Here is a 15,403-nt window from a genome sequence, read left to right as displayed (position 1 = left end):
AAACACATTTGAAACACTTTAGTTGCAGACTGAAGCAAGAACAGTTAGATTTGCATTTATTTTTCATAAATTTTATTGGCTTTCAGGGGTTGGATGTGTATAACATGTAATCACTGTAATCAATGACATTTTAGGGTGGCAAATAATTTTACAAATGAATGCAAAAAAATGTTTAACTATTTTTACAAGATTTCTATTCAATATTAAGTTACTTGTTAATTATTTGTAATTATTTGTGAAATTCACAGGCATTTTCTAAGTGACAATTTTTATAAGTACAATAATTAATCTTTTTAATTTTTGTTTATTTTAATAAAAAAAATGCACTATATTTATTGTTTTTCAAAAAACAATTAAAAAAAAGTGTAGACAAAAAAAAGTGTAAACAAAAAAAAAGTAACTATTTTTTTTTTCAATAACATTTATATATTTTTTCAGTTCAATTTTTGTAAAAGCAAGTAATTTTGTCTCTACTTTCCTTAAAAGTAAATTGAATTTCTGTCATGATCTAAAGTGTTCTAAGACACACAGATTGGTCAAGGATTCTGATAGCAAACACATTTCTGTGACTTATTCTCGATTTAATAACCTTAGAACTTAAACTTATAAACTTTAGGGCAACTAAACAGTAATTTAGTATCACGTGTCGGAGCAAATGTTTGCATGTTACTTAATCCAGGACAGTCAGGCAACAAAGAACATTCATGCTTCTTCTGATGCTTTAGGACCGGGACGCTTCCTCAGAGGAAGGTCATCATGAGTTATGATTCACTGTCCAGTAAAGACACGCTGTGCTTTTCTCTTGTCATGTTTCCCTCAATAAGTTTTATATATGTCAGAAAGTGACTCTACAAAATACAGAACAGCACTATAAGATCTATCTGCATTATAGTAAGACGGTTCATGACATTAAAGCACAGGCGCAGAAGATCTGAGAACAGAACAGAGTTACCGTACCATTGTGAGCAGAAGACAGCGCTTCTCCAGTTAAAGCTCCACGTCACTTTCTCTGAAGCGAGTGTGTGATTTATGTAGTGAAGCTGATCTGTGTGAAATAAATCCATCCATTCTGTCCGAGTCCAAACCAAACACTGAAGGACTCCTGTGTGTGTGTGTGTGTGTGTGTGAATGTGGGCTGTCCACATTACAGCGAGAGAGAGATAGATCCCTGATATTAGAAATGTAATTGTTCTCATAAAAGTAACGTGATGCTGTTATGAATTGGTGAATGTACCAGATTCTAATAACATGAGTACAATTTCTCTTTAAAGAGAATTTCTCTTTAAATGTCTATAAAACATGGTAGTATCTTCCTTTCACATTTCTTCTCTCATCTTCTGAGATTTATTAATAAGTCAACTTGAAAAATCATCATTCTGAAAAATGAATATAGTGCATATAAGAAAGTGGCAAAAACCTGTTTCACATTAAATGTTGATGAAATATTATGCAGTAATGAACTTTTTTTGAAAATGAAGTGCAATAAAATCAAAATGCTTAATTATTTATGTTTGTTTATTAATAATTATGTTATTATTAATTAAAAAATAAGTGATTCTTATTAATATTTACCATGAATATGAAGTGTCTCCTTAGGTTGTATCAACTGTTATTTTCAGTGCTTTCAGCTACTTTTTGAATCCACTTTCAAATTTGAAACATAAAAATTCAATCATAAAGGGATTTTAAGTGTAAGATACGCAGAGAACTTTAGATTTTTTTAGTTATTTAAAAAAAAATAATAATAATAAAGAAAACCTATTTAATGTGTTAAAAGAATCAAGAAACCACTATGCTGATTTGATATGGAATATCAATATCTGTGATATTAATAACCTCAAGAAGTTTTAATTGGGCACAAAAATTATCATATTAGAATGATTTCTGAAGATCATGTGACACTGAAGACTGGAGGAATGATGCTGAAAATACAGTTTTGATCACAGAAATAATTAGCATTTGGTAATTTATTACAATATAAAATTGTTATTTAGAATTTTAATATTTCACAATATTATGTTTAACTGTATTTTTGATCCAATAAATACGTATGCATATGTCCAAAACTGTGTAAATCTGTGACTGAACATGAGACTTAGAGCCTCATAAACTCTCGGGGAAGCAGACGAACGGTTAACAAGCGCAAACCGACAAATGTCCTTCATGACCCTCACAACAGCTGACCGCAGTCACAGACGAAACCCCATGAGATGAACGGAGAGAACCGGAACCACAGCGCTACATTACTCACAACTACTCATGAGGAGAAAACAGAAAAACTGTTTGCTTATTTGGGAAATGCAGATACAGCGATAATCAATCAATCAGTCAATCAAAAAAGACACAATTTGGCATTTGACAAACAAAAGTCTGCTTTATAAACCACATGCACAAATGCAAATGTCAGTCAGAGAGAGAGAAAGAGAGAGAGAGAGAAGCTTAGAGGCGTTCAGCTCGTAATTTCTCTACATGCTGAGTGAGAAATTACTGTTCCCAAGAGATCCATTAGATAAATAGCAGTTAAAGATAGCAGTCATTAAACCGACCCGGCCCTCCATGAGAGATGTGTGTGTGTGTGTGTGTTTAACTGATACAGGGAGTTTGAACACAGAACACAGGCAGAAAACTATAGGGACTAGACATCAGACAGTGTGTTTAAAGCAATAGTTCACCCCAAAAATGGAAATTTGCTGAAAGTTTACTCAGCCTCAGGCCATCCAAGATGGAGATGAGTTTGTTTTACTATAGCAAGACATCACTTGCTCACCAATCCATCTTCTGCAGTGAATGGGTGCCGTCAGAATGAAAGCCTTGTGGATTATTGTGATGTTTTTATCAGCTGTTTGGACTCTCATTCTGACGGCACCCATTCACCGCAGAGCATCCATTGGTGAGCAAGTGATGTAATCCAACATTTCTCCAAACCTGATGAAGAAACAAACTCAACTTCATCTTTGATGAGCTGAGGGTGAGTGAATGTTTACCTAATTTTTATTTTTGTTGAAATTCTGACCAAACGTGAACTTTTTTCGTGAGCTGTTATGCAAGATAAAGTCTGCGGTCTAAAAAGGTTTTGTCCAATTTATTAATAACATTTTTGACATCTCTGGTTGTCAAGCCATTTTAATGTTATATATATATAATATTTACTAATCTAGTAATTTTATGCATCATGCCCTGAGTATTATGAATCATAAATAAAACTATTTTGAATTAATTTTCATATCAGTAACAGTGTATGTGCATTTATAAAGCTTTTCTTTACTATTGGCTACAAGAGTTTTTTTTTTAATCTTTTAAGACTTTTTCAACAAAAAAGCAGCGTTACTAAATGATTCGGATGTTTTCGTGTTGTGGACAGCAGCGGACATCAGCCGTGTTCAGCATCAGCACATTTAGAGCTGATCGCTGGTCCCACGTGCCTCATCACATCTAAACAGTCTCGACCTCACAGAGAAAACAATGACTGATGCTCCTCTCTCTCTCTCCTCAGGGGAACAGGAAGTGCCACAGCACATCTCAGGAAGCCCATCCGCGGGTCACAGCGAACTGTGCGGCCCGGGGCAGGTTTGTCAGCGCTGCCGTGACTGTCCTTGGCCCCGTGACAAATTCACATTATGTAAGAATGTAAACTGAAGTGAATTGACAACAGCGCTAAAGTTAGTCCCGCTGTAACCGGGGAGTCCAGACCTATCATCCAACAGAGGAAGAGCCAGACACTCAGTTGTTACTCCGATGAAGTTCAGTTCATTCACACTTGACAGCGATTACGTAATGGGCTTGTATTATAAGATATTAGATTTTTTTTTTGAACTGTAACATTCACAGCACAAACTAAAGTGCAAAAAATGGGCTATTCACAGCGAAAATAAATAAAAAATTAAATTATATATATATATATATATATATATATATATATATATATATATATATATATATATATATAGACACACATACAGAATCATATATAAATATATTTCATACATAAAAATAAAATTTTTCTTAAATATATGCATGCATATGTGTTTATTTGTGTATACATAATAAATATACACAGTTCATACACATATATTATGTAAACAAAAACTTTTATTTTGAATGCAATTAATCACAATTAATAATTTGACTGCACTAATATGTATATTTGTGTTCCTCAGTATTTTTTTTCCCAGTACAAATTTCTAAATATTCCTAAATCAAGATACATTTCATAAAATATATTTTTTTAAATGTGTCAAATATATATATATATATATATATATAAATGGATATGGTATATTTAGTTTATAAAGTTTATCTTATTTCAAGTATTTATTTTTAAACATTTTTTTATGGTTTTGGTTTTGGCTAACTACAATAACCCTTGGAAGAATCACTGTAAGTTTGTATAAAAAGTGCAGTAGATTTAGTAGATTTGAGGAAGGAAACTAAAATAAAAAGCAAAAAAGAACAGTGTCAAATTTTAGGGGGTATTTGAATAAAAATCTTGAATATCATGCTGAAGTCATATGGATGACTTTTACGCTAAATTTAAGGTAGTTTGGTAAGTTAAACTATGTTTTCTATCCACTTTTATTGTATAAATAAGAGATTTATGTGTGTTTCACAGATAAAGCACAAGTTTGGACTACCATGAGGGTAAGTTAATGATGCCAGTTTTCATTTTGGGGTGTTTAGAAACTCCCAAATCCTAATCATTTTTGGTGTTTAGACCGATAGTGATTGACAAAGCCCTTTGTGAAGCTGTTTGTCATCTGATGCAGCAGGTGCAGAGTAACCCTCACAGCGGCTGTTTGGATGATAAACCGTGTGATCGGCCTCCACGCCAGCTAATCACAGATCCCACTGTAATTCCTGACGGTTGATGAGAGCACGGATCTGAAATCATAATCCTCAGGGATGTTAATATTACAGGCAGTAATGCGACTGACGGCGGGAATGTTACAGTTCCGCATCTGCCTCCCGCTGCCCTGCCATTCGTTTGAGAGACGGTGCTATTTTAACTCACGGTGAGCAGAGGTTCTCATCTATCACAGATTACTTGAGCCGCTTTCACGTAATGAGATCCGTTACAACATCCGCATGTGTTTGTGTGGCACTCTGGGCTTCAGTTGTTCTCTTCTGAGGCTTAGTTTCAAAATAAATTACATTTTACAATATCATCTCATAGAAAACAGTTACTTGCTATGCTTAGCAACACTCAAAACACACAAAGTTAAACTGGAATTGAATTTGGAATGACAGGATGAGGATTTATTGAAGTGCAGTTCAAAGAAACCTTTGTTAAATCTTTGTCAAACCAACATTCAGAGTTTGTCTTGATCAACTTGGCTTTTCTTGTTCAAGGTAACAGTTTTCAGAATTTCTTGGAATTCCAATTAATTTCAAAATTCAAATTTCAAATCTCGCATTCTCGGTGAAAATTCTTAATTTAAGAGGCTGCCAGATTTGTTCTTGTCCAAATCTGACCAGTTTCTTTGAGGGAAATGACAAAACGATAAATGTTTCATTACTGTCCTGTATGATGGGATCAGTTGTCTTGTCATTCATAATTTGTGTTGAATTTGCTTCAAATCCTGCAGTCTTTGTTCATGAGACTTGAGACGTTATCTTGTTGATGTTCACCTCTGATTTTAGTCTTTTGGACACATATTAATGTCATGTGTCAATCCCATGATCCTCTCTGCTGGTCCCTGTGACCACAGACAGACTTCTACAGCTGCAAACACGACAACAAAGAGCTGAACCGCAGACATAAAGACTGCTCTCTGATGGAAAAATCCCATCGTTTTCTCTATAGAGGAACTGATATATACTGTAACAACTATTCTGACTGGAGCATCTCTGTTTAATAGATCTGGCAAACAATCATGATGAAAGAGCAGTTCAACCCCAGAAAGTTACTCTCCCAATGCATTCACAATAAATACAAACATACAATTGTGAATATACTATATATTAAATTACTTGAATATATATATATATATATATATATATATATATATATATATATATATTTAATTACATATAAATACATATAAAAAAATAAGTAATTGTAATTAATTGATCATTTATATATGTTATATATGTAAGTTTGGTTTATGGCTTATAATACATCACTAAATGTAAATACAAATGCATTAAAAAAATACTAAAAATACATTTACATTTAATCAAATGCCTACATATATACAATATATTTTATAAATATATAGCGAACAGTGTTAGAAGTAGTTACGGACCCACTTTATATTAATTGGCCTTAACTACTATGTACTTACATATTAATTAATAATTTAGTACAATGTACTTATTGTGTACATGTTTTTACATTGCACTTATATAAAAAAAACTACATGTAACTACATCTGTATTTAATTTCTGTAATTACATTTATAATTACACTGTTGACCTATACTTTACATCTTAACCCACCCTTAAACTTACCCATACCTCCAACCCTCTCCCTAACCTTAACCCATCCCACCTCAATAGCAGCAAAAGTATTTTACAATACAATATGAACACAATAAGTACATTGTACTTATTTTTTATGTAAGTACATAGTAGTTAAGGCCACCTAATATAAAGTGGAACCGAAGTTACTTTTAAAAATAATGCATAACAACATTGCATTACTCCCTTAAAAAACAACTAATTGCATTGGTTACTTTTTATGGAAAGTGATGTGTCATGTGTCTTTTGCATTACTTTTTCTCATCTGGGCTGGGGATACTTGTTTGTTTTTAAATGTAAAAAAGTTGTATTTTTGGAAAATGAGGTATTATTTTAGACTTGTCTCACAACTTTCTTGTCAGTGCTTTTAAAAAAGCCTTCATGTTATGTTCTTACGATGTTCACTGATTCATGTAAAATGTTATACTAAACCATCTGTCCTGGCCATATTGTGTAGATTTCTGCTAAACGACTTAATGTAGAAAACATTTTTGTAGGATAATGATAGTCTGAAGAGACATTAAGCAGCAGACATCACACTCCAGCAAACTCCTACAAATATAGATGCTGGTTTTTTTTTAGTTTGTGTGAACTATTCCTAATACATTTCATAATTCATCTTATAACTTAACTTATATATCGTTTAACTTATAGATATCATTCATAACTTGTAGATCGTTTGTTGATGTTTTGTCATCTAGCATGATCGTGCTTCAAGAAACTCACATTAAGAATCAGAAAGAGATGACTGTTTCCTCTGTTGGGATGTTTTTTTGATTAAAAAAAAAAAAATGCCAGATCAACTCTGAAACCAACACTTTAACAGAATATTTCCACAGATAACGACTTTATACTAGCAGAATCATGTGGAATTATGTATAAATATATATTTGTAAAAAAATAGATAGGTTTACTGTCTGATCATCAGCTGAGATCGTTCTCACAACATCTCAGTTCTTCAGTTCTTCAGTTGATCCTGTTATATAATGAAGCCTCAGTATCATTTATTTACAGAACATCCTCCAGGGGAACATTTGATTTCCTTCTCATCTGCTTTAAGATGATCCACTACGCTGCTGTTTAGTTTGGTGTTATGTTGTCTTCTGTTTATATCATTTCTAGTTACTTTGTAAAGTCATTAATAAGAAAGTTTATCTAAATCAAGTTGTTGGGTTTCTTAACAAAGCAGTACATGTACAATGAATAGTCAGTTTACAAGTTGATCGATATCTGTGCCATATCGTTTTTATTGGAGTCTTTACATTTTTGTGTGAAGAAGTACAAGTATGTTGCTTGTATTTGTTCAGCTGCCTCTTTGTTTTACGACTCACACAAACTGGCACCTGTTTTACAAAGAAAAAGAGACTTCATTATAAATATATAGTTTAAATATTGTGCGTATGTGCAGTTTTCGGCATGCCCTTTAAAAAGACGACTTTAGCATTAAAAAGAGTAGTTATTATGATAACAATAACTTTAAACGTATATACTAGTAAGTTGGTGTGAATTGAATGTAATGATTTTGGACACTTAATTGCAATTAACTGATAATGCATGAGAGTTGACATTCATATTAACTCAAGAGTGTTTTGTTTTTACTTAAGTACATCACTAATTGTAGGTTTATATGTAGTATATGTGGTTAAAGTGTACTGCTGACAAGCAATTAAGATAATTCTGCATTCGGATCATAGCTGAGGGCGAGAGGGAAAGATGCGAGAGATGTTGCTGATGTGAAAAAAAGCAAACGGCTCACGAGAACAATCAATCGTCATTATCGGGACAGAAGCGCTCTCTCTCTGGGAAAGCAGATGAGGCTCTGAAGACACATTAGTGTGTAATGTACCTTCACTGTGTCATAAACAAACAAGCCTCTTCAGACAAACACACAAGGCATTTTCTCGTTTTACTGACTACAGCAAACCACCGTAATGAAGCTTTAAACTCTCATTCCAGAATCCCTGGAGCGTTCCAGCGCTTTAACCCTGTAAAGCCCCACATATCAGATAATAGTCCGAAAAATATCAGTTTTTGTAAATGGAACAGTGTATTGAAATGTAATATAAATCAAACAAGTTTTTTGAGTATCATATTTGATACATCAGGCTATTATTGCACATAATATGATATAGCATAGCAGATATTCATCACTCTGTATCTCCCAACAACATGTCAAGATATTTAAATGCTTAATTTGGTGTTTAAAACATATGATGCAATTCAAAACAATACAATGAGGATTGAAAGAGGAAGAAATAAACCCCCCCTCAATATGATCCTGATGGATCATTTTAATACATTTGAATATGATTTTTCCAATAAAAAATTCTGGATAACCAAGCAAACCAATGCTGCTTCAGTCCAGTAATTGTTCATCTTGAAATAAAACCATCTATGAACTGTTGCCTCAACAAGAGAAGAGAACCAACTAAGGATCTCTAGAGCCAAAGATAGTTGTTTGAAAAGGGTTATTTGAGTCAATAATTCATAACAACACTTCCTCCAGTGAAAAAGTCCATCTCATGTTATTTTCTCACGTCAAAATTCACAAACATATACGTTTTTATCTCTTTTGGCTTTTAAACAGCGTTTGATCTGTGCAGATTTCTCTCCTGATTCAGCAGTGATGGCTTTCCACTTGAGGAAGCGTTATTATGAATAGATGACTCAAATTTTAGCTGGAAACAACACTTTAATGATGGATTTGTTTCTTTACAAACACACAACTTTTCACTTCACAGGACATTAACTGCTGGACTGGAGTGATTGGGACTACATCTGGATTATTGTGATGTTTTTATCAGTTTAGACTCTCATTCCGACGGCACCCATTCACTTTTTTTTTCTTTTTTTTTTTGGGTGAGCTATTCCTTTAAATCATCTGTATGACATCAGTTTGTTAGTTTGTGCTTATTCAGCTTCTTTTTGAATTGCATTATTTATTTACTTTTTTTTAATTCCATAGTGCCAAATATTATACTTTACATCGAAGATTAGATATTATTCTTTGCATTATGTTATAATATCATAAAGCAAAATGGCAATGTTTTGTTAACAGAAATTGTAACCATTTTAGTTTTTCTCTGAATAACTGTTTTTCAGGAAGAAGATGGATGTCACACATTTCTGCCCCAGAGATGAACCGAGTGCCCACAAATCTGTGTAAAGAGCAGGTATAAACCTTCAACCCATAAGCCAGGACTACAACAGGTGAAGAAAGCTGCCAGTAAAAGCTCAGTAAATAGTGCTCCAGATCTAGTTCAGCTGATGTTTCTCAGCACCTGTGCTGCTCATGTCACAGCGCCACTATTTTTACCCTTCACTCCTGAATGCTTTTACTCCTGTCAGTGCCTCCTACAGCACAAAATCACTGGCGCAAACATTTGGGTGCCAAATATCATTTGTGAGATTGCATCACAGTTAAATGTATGTTTTATCTGTCACTCAGTGATGTGACTGACAGCATTCACTCTCACTCATTTACAAATGATCAGTGGAAATTACCTAAAGCATGTGACAACATGAACATTACTAAACTGAAACTGCAGAAGAACACTATAAATACCCAGAAAACATGTTTTGGATTTTTCAACAACATAAATATCATATAAATATTTTCACACAATATTTTATGTCACATAACACGGTTTTGAGTTTCAACTGAATCAGTAAGTATTTATAAATTTAATTTATAATTTATAAATTAAAGGCTGAAGAATTGCAATCAACACTGCATTGAATATTGGCGCCAACATGATTTGACTGAAAACTGGAAAGATAGCAATTAAACGATAAAGTTTCCGGTTCGCTTGTATTTCTAGAGCACACTGAACTATAACAAACAATGCATGACGCTTAAGAAACGATCAGTTCGTGCACATACAACGAGTTTGAATTTCAAACACTGGAAAGATTCGAATCTTTTGATATTTGGAATGTAATGTGCATCAACTGCTGATCTTGTCAAATGTTTGCGACGTAGGCTAATTCCAGTGACTTTAACGCGTTAGAATAACAAACTCTTCTTCGCGCGAATAAACTTTTTAAGTTTTAAGTGGTTTAAACACCAAAAGTTATAAGAAATCGTAATAAATTAAATGCAATAAACTCTTGAATAATTTCAGCTTGAGCGTTGGCGCGTCTTACCGGAACGGCGCGTCGGAGACTCCAGGTTCCCTCTGCTCTGCGTGACTTTGCGTGTCGTTGCTTGTCTTGATCTCGAGTGCAGTGGGATGGTCAGTCTGTCAGACGTGTGAGAATGTGACTCTGAAGTGCTCATCAGTAATGATGTGGCTGACAGCAGCTCCGGGTCTGTGCCAATCACCGCGGGACCGAGGCGTCTCCAAACCCGCCGGAGCGCCACCGAGTGACCCGCAGCTCGAGCCGCGTCCTAAAATAACTCCTGCTCTGCTCTGTCCTACAGAGAGCCGTTCAGTAACACAATAACTCACAGTGATCCTGTTATCATCGATAAAAAGTTTTTTTTTTTTTTTTTTCATATGCATAAATAATAGATATTAGCTTATAAATTACAGACATTTTATTAAAAAAAATGTCTAGGATAATTATTATAATTATTATGTACTAGAATCAGGCTGTATTAATGTTATAATATTTATTAAATATTTTAACATTAATGCAGTTTAAAGTATAATTACTGAATGTATTAAAAACTCTTGAATGGTTACATATTACATTTATAAATTAATTTAATATATACAATGTTTTAATTTTAAATAAATAAAATATATTTGTAAACAAATTATGAATATGTTTAATACATTCATAAACAAAATAATCTATGTGTAGGCTAAGTGTTATTATTATTTATTAGAATTACAATAGTGTATATATATATATATATATATATATATATATATATATATATATATATATATATATATATATATATATATATTAATGTATACAAATATTTATAATGGATATTATAATGTTCATGCACTATCCTTGAAACTATTAATCATTTTAAATCATTCTAGGTATTTGCAAACTAAATAAGCAAAACAATAATTTTATATTTTAGACTAATTATTATCATTATAAGAATTAGGATTTCAGTATTTAGCATGCTGAAAATGTTTGCAGAACTCATTTCTGATAAGTTCAGAAGCATCCCACTCACCATCCAGAGCATTATAAATGATCATAGAAAAAATGGACACCAAGCAGTAAGTTATATGCAAAAATGCGGCCTATTTTCCCTTGGTTTATTTGAATGCCAGTTTTGTCTGAGGAATCTGTGCCACATATAAACTGAATTCCTGATGAGTGACATACAGGAGAGTGTATCCCAGATGAATCCCATCTCTCTCATAACTCTGTTTTGTTTGTGTATAATGTAATTAGGACTAACAAGCTCTTCCGTCATGACTTATAATGAAAACAGCTCATGGATAATTCAAGAGCTTCTCGTGGGAAAATCCCGAGCAAAGCGGGCTATTTAGATCATGTTTACATCACAAATGAATTCTTCTCTTTTATTTATTTGTCTCCCAGCTAAAAGTACATGCTTCAGAGTTATTTTAGTATCCTTGAGATAGTATTATAGATTTTATTCATATTTTACATTTTGCTGTTTTCATTTTCATTGTTATTATTAATAATACTTTTTAAACTAGATATTGTTAATTTCAGGTTTACTTATTTCTTAACAGTTGTCTCCAGCATCTGTGATATTCAATATTCCAGTAGGTGGCGCTGTGACGTCACACATTTGATTTGACTCCAGTGTCGCAGCCGTGTAATTAATATTCATAAGCGTCTCTTCTGTAAAGGTGTCAGTGCTGTGATTGGTCAGTGTTCTCACGCAGTGAAGCTGATTGGCAGATGCTGTTCATTAAATAAATCTTCCTTCTTTCATTAATATATTCATGATATTTGCATGGTTCTACTATTCATGTATTTACAATTTCAGTTCAGTTTTTCCCTCACAGTAAACGTACCATAATTTAAATACCATAACCAGATATATCAATATCAGCATAAGTTTTTCAGATTGAATCCATGTAAAAGACTGAAAGGTCACGTGTAACATATCGCAACCCAGTGTGTGTATATTAATATTCTTAAATGTGTTTAAAGTATTATTATATTTACCTAATTTCAACTTTAATTATTGAATGACTGAATAATAAAAATATGCATAGATTAATATAATATATGCAGTAAATGCACTATATTTAATCTATAAATACATTTATAATAATGAATTTGTGTATGAACTAATAATTATAAATATTTGTAAATGTGATATGCAGTAAATGCACAAGTTGTAAATTACAAAACTGTAAATTACAAAATCTTATAAACAATATATTTTAATATGTTTTTAACAATCTATATATTTGCTAATAAATTGCAAGTATTTCATACTTGTATAAACAATAATGATTATTAAGTATTGGCTGAATATTATAATTATTTATTGTAAATAGGACATATAAATATTAATATAATATAATTCTTGAATGAATTAATAATAATTTATAAGGTAATATGTACAATTAATTCATTACACATTCACTAATATTTTTAATAAATTATGAATAATTTTAAATATTAAATTATAAATATTTGCAAATAAATTACAACTATTTAATACTGTACTTTTTTTTGGAAACAAAATGATTGTGTTATGCGTGGGCTAATTATCCTTAAGATTATTTACCAGAATTTCTATAATTGCATTTTTAGAATTTCAGTATTTGTAAAATAATAATAATAATAATAATAATAAAACATATTAAATATAAAATTTAGTCTTTAGTAGCAGTTTGCATTAGCTGCTCAGTTTCAGTCTGTGTTATGATCAAACAGGAACAGCCAGTTTAATTCTCTATATATTCACAAAACCTCAGAAAACGAGCGCTCATAAATCGTCCCGGAGTAACGACAACACGTCTCACTTTTACTGCATCCAGTCCTGAAATACAGAGCCGTCCAGCCTGTGAAGGGAACGCTCAGATGGAGTTTGCTTGGTATTTATCAGTGTTTTAATCTCTCGGCTCAGATGACTGCATGAATCACTGTGAAACCTCCACATGATCAGATGCAGCTCATGAAAGCACTGCACAGCTGATGAGACACAGCAGGCTTCTGTGAACAAATGGAATCATATATTTAGAGCCAATCTTTTGTATTTATTTACATAAATAATAACACATGCATGTAACTCTAATACCACCGTAACTGAGGTTTGTTACTGCGACAGTAATGGATGCGTGCTAATGTGTTATATTACTGTAAAATGGGATTGTGCACATGCAGCATTTTAGAAAACTAGTATTTGAGTATTAAACTGTCCAACTAAACATGAACTTGCAATATAGTACAAAAAAAGTGTAATTAAATAATTATAAAAATGGTTTATTTTGATGTCCTTGTTACAGTGTAATTACACATTTAAGAATTAAGTAGAGTTAATTAACTATATAATTAGGGTTTGGTTTAGGGGTACTTGCATGTAATCATGCATAATTATATATATATATATATATATATATATATATATATATATATATATATATATATATATATATATATATATATATATATATACTGTAAATAAAGTCAAGACACACATTAAATGAATTCTAAAAACATTACTTAATTTTTTTAATTTAAGTATTTAATTTAATGTAATTATTAATTATTTAATTTAATTAATTTAATTAAAATTATTTTTTCTTTCTTTTTTTAGGAATTCTTTTTTTTAATTACCTAAAGTATGTGATAAATTAAACTGAATATTTATTTATTTATTCTTTATAGTCCAAAAAGTCCATTCAGGAAAAACAGGATAATGGTTGGCAACAATAGACTATAATACAAAGCTAGAGCTGTAACGTAAACGGGTCACGTTCTGCGTTCGTCCAATCATCAGAGCTTCTCTACCGTGGTTTCAGGGCCCCGGTAGAAATTAAGACTAAACAGCAGTCTAAAAAGAGTCCCTCAGACCCACACCTCACATTCAGGGTGATCTCTATATCTGCTGGTTTGAACGGTAAATCCAACAATAAATCTGGCTTACTTTCATAAAGCATGCCACACTACAATTAGCTAACAGGACGTTCATACTGGGTTCAAAATATCCTCTGAAATACTACCCATAAACCCCTGCTAATCCACACAAAAGCCTCTATAGACTCGATGGGAAAAGTGGCAAGCTGTCCTACTTCAGACCGGGATATCATCCACCTTGTTAGATTTTAGACAAATCCGTGTGTTTGTGACCCTTTCCCAGCAGCCTTTGAGGTGGAGCTGCTGAAAGGTGAAACTGCCTGCGATGTATTTTTCACCATGTTTGTGTGATCAGATTGTATTTAGCACAATGTGGCGAGTTCCTGCCAGCCCATCTGTGTGTGTGTGTGTGTGTGAGCTGAAGGCTCGATTACGTTACTGATGGAGTGCATGCGTGCCGTTCCTGGCACACGCCGCGTGCGTCCATGTGAGCCAAGTCCGCTGGGAAGCTGCTCTAGTTCTGGTGTGTGGGAACGGGTCCGGTTGTGCTCCACGCTGGGATATTCTTGTAATTGATTTCTGTGGAAGCGGTTGTCATGCACACTGTACAGTCAAACACATATAAGTGTTTTCTCACTGCACTTAAACCTGGGTTAGTATCATCCTAAACCTCACTTTTAAATGCGAGAATAAGAACATTTCAGACTTAGAAAGCATGTTCTTAGCCAGTTGTTTGCAGCATTAATCCCACATTGTGCTGTATGTATTTTTAGCTCAATGAAAGCATAAAAAATCATATGTTTGCAGATAATTAGGAAATGCTAAGTTCACATACTTGTTTCTCTCAGAAACAATGCTACAGCACATTGTTCTGTTTCTGAAGTGTGTGTTGCGTTGTGGAATGTGTGTTTTCTTCTAGTTTGTGTGATTCAGCCCACCGCCAATTTACCCAATAGTATTTCGACAC

Source organism: Carassius auratus, unplaced genomic scaffold, assembly GCF_003368295.1.
Source record: "Carassius auratus strain Wakin unplaced genomic scaffold, ASM336829v1 scaf_tig00038609, whole genome shotgun sequence".
NCBI classification, from domain to species: Eukaryota; Metazoa; Chordata; class Actinopteri; order Cypriniformes; family Cyprinidae; genus Carassius; species Carassius auratus.
The sequence above is the reverse complement of the archived record's forward strand: the minus strand, read 5'-3'. Positions refer to the sequence as shown.